This window comes from Garra rufa, chromosome 18, assembly GCF_049309525.1.
Source record: "Garra rufa chromosome 18, GarRuf1.0, whole genome shotgun sequence".
Taxonomy (NCBI): Eukaryota; Metazoa; Chordata; class Actinopteri; order Cypriniformes; family Cyprinidae; genus Garra; species Garra rufa.
In genome coordinates this window covers 4,191,603-4,196,913 of record NC_133378.1, presented here as the reverse complement: position 1 = coordinate 4,196,913, position 5,311 = coordinate 4,191,603, and positions in this window count along the sequence as shown.

Sequence of the window (5,311 nt, the reverse complement as noted above, 5' to 3'; positions counted from 1 at the left end):
ATGTGTTTATTGTTTATGTGATTTACAATATTTAATGTACTATAAACTAGCAACTCAAGTGGAATTTAATGGAATTTATTTGATTTCAATTCAGCCTCCTGACATTCCAATTCCAAATCCAATTCCATTCCAATTTACCATTCATTCTCAATTCAATTCATGAATGGCCCCAACCCTGTTTGGAAACATGTGGCCTAACCCTGAAGATCGCAGAGAGTAGATACAGTAATTTTGTGCTTTTTTTTAGACCCCCCCCCCCCCCCCCTTTTTTTTTTTTAATCTGGGCTTTTTACTGTTGTTATTTTTTCTTCTTTTTTTCTTTTTTCTTTTTTGTTCAGAATGCTCTTGTGTGTTTCATGGATATTTTGTTCACTGTAAGCAATACTGTAAAACTTTTTCTGTTCTATCATACCGTGTTTCTACTGTACCTCCTGTAATAAACAGAAAAAGAAATGTATTTGCTTTTTACTGGAATGCTTTTAATGTGAACATTACTGTACATGTGGACATACAGTTCCCAACCAAGAAATGTAGTGCCTAAACGGTGGATTGCATATTTTGCATGCAAATACCTGTAAAACTGAAACATAAAAGTCTATGCAGTTTTTGAAATGTCAACAATAGCCAGTATTTTGAAACCTGGTGTACTTTGATTGACTGCATGTACCTTGTGAAGTGAAAACAAGTGATATTCTTTGACAGAATAATTTCATTTTGAGTCAGATTTCCAGTGTTTTGGTAAATTTAGTGTGTGCAGAGAAAGATGTGTTCTGTTTTGAAATGAAGAGTTAGTATATATTTAACAAAATGTATTTTTGAGAAGAAAATTATCCATTTGGCCAGTTGTGTTTTGTAGGTGCGAGTCTGTGTTAAAAGTTTAGAAAAAGTATCTGAAGTATGGGTAAGCGCTTGTTAGCGATTGAAAAAAACTGTAAACAAAACACTGAAACTAATACAAACAAACAAAAACCGGGAGCAAGCAATGAACATGTGTAACAATACATCGACAGACACTGGGGAGTGAGCAGACACAGACTTTATACACAGAAACATGGGCGTGGTCACAAACAAGATAAAGACATGACGAGGGGGAAATACAAATATGGGCAAGACTAAACCAAAAGGACTAAACCAAAAGGGGGAGAACAAGGACTAAACCAAATGAACTAGAAACATAGGGGAAAAAACACTTGGGAAACAGAACAGAACAGGACAAAACACAGACATAATCCTGACAGTGTAATTATAAAAAGGGCATGTGCTCTGCACAGGTTGAGCCCTACCTGTGCACGTGACTGCTGTGGACTATATAAATCTGATGTGTCATCCTCAGGGAAGTTTGTTTTATTTACTTTTTATAAGATGTTGTGATAGATTTTGAAGAGATATTTTGATCTTTGAACCGCTGTTTCAAATTACAGATAAACACTGAGAAACATGCTGCTATTTATATAGAAATTCAAGCTTCCAGTCTTTTGGAATGCATAATACAAAATCTATAACATCTTACATAAATGTAAATAATTCTAGTGATGCTACATGATTCAAAAGCCATGAGCTACTTTTCCCCCTTTAAAAAAGACACAGCTTCGAGGTTCATGAGTCATTAACAGGCCCACGTGGAATCTGCACAAACAGAACTCTGCAGAAGATTCCATTGACTTTCAAAGATTCGGAACAGTTCAAACAAAATTCAAACATTATTTGCTCTTTGTTTGTTTATTTAAGGATTATTTCCCTTTCAGAACAAACATTTCCTGATAATTTACTCACCCCCATGTCATCCAAGATGTTCATGTCTTTCTTTCTTCAGTCGAAAAGAAATTAGGTTTTTGAGGAAAACATTCAAGGATTCTTCTTGCTTCACGATGCCATAGAGGAATCTTTTTGTTTAAATGGTTCCATAAAGAACCTTTAACATCTGAAGAACCTTTCTGTTTCACAAAAGATTCTTTGTGGTGAAAAAGAAGGTTCTTCAGATTATAAAAAGGTTAGAAAGAGATGGTTCTTTAACGAACCTTTGACTGAATGGTTCTTTGTGGAACAAAAAATGGTTCTTCTATGGCATCACTGTGAAGAACCTTTTAAAGCTCCAGCTTTCTTCTAAAGCAGCTTCAAAAGCCTTTACACAATCCCAGCTGAGGAATAAGGGTCTTATTTAGTGAAACGATCGGTCATTTCCAAAAGAAAATGTAAAACGTATATACTTTTAACCACAAATGCTTCTCTTGCACTACCTTTGCATCCATGACTTAATGCATTGTGTAATCACATTGTAAATAACAATGTCTTCATCTGTGTACTCCAGTTAACAAGGTAGGGTCTTATTTTCTAAAATTGTTTAAAGTTCAGAAATGTTTTGAGTCCCCCCTCTCTTTCCTCACAATGGTTTGGTCCACTGCCTGCTTTCCCCCTTAACCTATACACACACGAGTCCGGTGGGAGAGTGCAAAGTTCTTCAGTAGTTATGTGTAAGTAACTTAAATTGTCAAGGTTATTTTATTCATTTGTTATACAAATGAGGGTGGATCTTTAATAAATTGGTCATGACAAAACATAATGATATTCAATGTATTTTTCTTGTCACCCACTACAACTAACACGGCGATAAGCCTGTGTGTGAACTGATATTAGGCTAATAGTTTTGCTCAATCTGATGTTAAATGGCAGATGCTGCGGTTGAATATCTACACTGCCCTCCAAAAGTTTGGAAACACCCCTGGCAAAGGGTGGTTTTGGACGATATCAGCATAGCATGAATCATCTTTGGGCAATCCTTTAGGAGGCTTGGAGTAATATATCAAGTCAATGTTTGAATAAGCTGACAGCTCGGATGCCCAGATTATGCAGAGCTGTAATAGCTGCTAATGGTGAATAAAATATTATTATTTTTTTCTATGTATAATTTGTTTTCTATGTAATGAAATATGTTTTCGTAGTTTGTGTTGTCCCTTATCAGTGCAACATTATCACAAATTAAAAAGGATTCATCCCAATATTGTCCAAAACCCCACTTTTCTAGGGCGTTTCCAAACTTTTGGAGGGCAGTGTAAATAAGAGACGTCCTCAGTCCCACACTCTTAAAAATAAAGGTGCTTTAAAAGGTTCTTCACAGCGATGCCATAGAAGAACCATGTTTGGTGCCACAAAGAACCTCTCAGTCAAAGATTCTTTAAAGAACCATCTCTTTCTCACCTTTTTATAATCTGATGAACCTTCTTTCACCTCAAAGAACCTTTTGTGAAACAGAAAGGTTTGCAGATGTTAAAGATTCTTTATGGAACCATTTAAACAAAAAAGGTTCTTCTGAAGCTGAGCAGAGCATTTGTGGTTATAAATAGGGCTGGGAAAACTAATCGATGCATCAGAAATTAAGAAATTATTCTGCATCGATTCTGAGATTTTCCAAATGCATCGCAATTCTCTCTGGAATCGATTCTAAGCTTAGTTTCATACTCTGCTTGCTTCCAAATGCTTACACACACACACACACACACACGAACCTAAAATTATTATTCGTAAAGTTTAAAAAGGTTGAAGCGAATGCAAATTCGTGATTAAGCCGGATGCACAAGTGCTCTTCTTCGTGAGCATTTTATTGTGCTGTTAAAAACTAGCTCAGAGCGCCATCTGTTGTTAAAAATTAAGCTTAGAATCAATTCCAGAGAGAATCACCATGCATTCAGAAAATCTCAGAATCAATCCACAAAATGGTATGCAGCCCTAATTATAAAGTATATTTTATTTATTTATTTTTCAGAAAAATTACTTATCGTTTTACTAGATAAGACCCTTATTCCTCTGCTGGGATTGTGTAGAGCCCTTTGAGGCTGCATTGAAACTGCAATGTGGACCTTCAACCCGCTGATCCCAATTGAAGTCCACTATATGGAGAAAAATCCTACAATGTTTCATCAAACAACTTTTTTTTTTTTCGACTGAAGAAAGAAAGACATGAACATTTTGGATGACATTTGGGGGTGAGTAAATTATCAGGAATTTTTATTGTAGAACTAAACTAATTGACAAAGCTTTCAAAATAGTTAAACTGCTGTACTATTAACATGCATAGTACTCAGACATTTTAACCTGTGAATGCATTCTGCAGAATTTTACAAAAATGAGCACAGAAAATACTTCTAAAATCTCTTATAGTAATTGACAAACAATGTGTGTGGTGTGGTTTTTGGCTTTTGATGTTTGAAAAAATGAATATAATAAAAACCTCCAACAGTAGTTCATCTCAACAGAGCCGTCTTAGACTGTTTAATGTAAACTTAACAAAATGTGACATTTCACTTCTCTTTAATGAAACATGACACACTGATTAAGCAGGCCTAAATGAGAATGGAAAGGCGTAAAGTCGAGGAACAGCTGCTAAAAGGCTGATACAGCCGCTGATTTTGATCTCTGATGGCATGTATCAGCATATTCCTGAAATTGAAGTGAGGATGCAGAACTGCATTTTGAAGTGAAGAAAGTGATTTAAAATGGAATGGAATTCAAAGAATTATAATTTCTGTCAGGACAGTTTCCCTCACATAACACACAGCTTAGTGACTTTCATAATACAGCATAGTCTTGAAACATATATGCTTAATAAAATTATGAATAAGGCTTAATAAGTTGATATCTATAAGTACAGGAGTCAGTTATTTATGAATAAAGGGCTGAATGCCCATTCATTTCATTCAGAGGTTTTTTGAAAATAAATTACATCTAAATAAATGGCTGTTTTGACAGGCCTGAGCTTATTATTCAACATATCAGGAAATAAATAGGCACAATTAATAATATATTTATTTAAGCGCTATTGCATAACCTTCAAAATAAGCCTCAATTTATTCTCTTGTGGGCCAGTTCAATTCAAATGTACACTCATTAAATGAAAAGGAGCCTGAATTTTGCCTAACCCTGAGGGATATTTTATTTTCTCATTAATTCATGAGATACTTTAAAATGAATAGGTTTTCTAAATGTCTTTTCTTTTAAAGGAGAATAATACTGCTCAGTTTAGCAGGCACTTTCCCCAACTTTGACCCAATAAGAAATGTGCCTTAAACACCGAGGACATTTTAAACCTGATATCATGTTTTTAATCTATTATTGATGCATCTTCTAACACTTTTTACGACTCAAAAAGTCTTTTCATATCCCTCCCACAATCTTTCCACGGGATGTGGTGTTTGCTTTCATCTGTGCTGATGAACTGACAGCAGATGAAGTGATGTGAAGTTTGTGTTGCGTCACAGCGGGGATGTGAACGCGAGCGGCTCCACACACGTTGACGCGTGGCGCAGTGTGGAGTGGA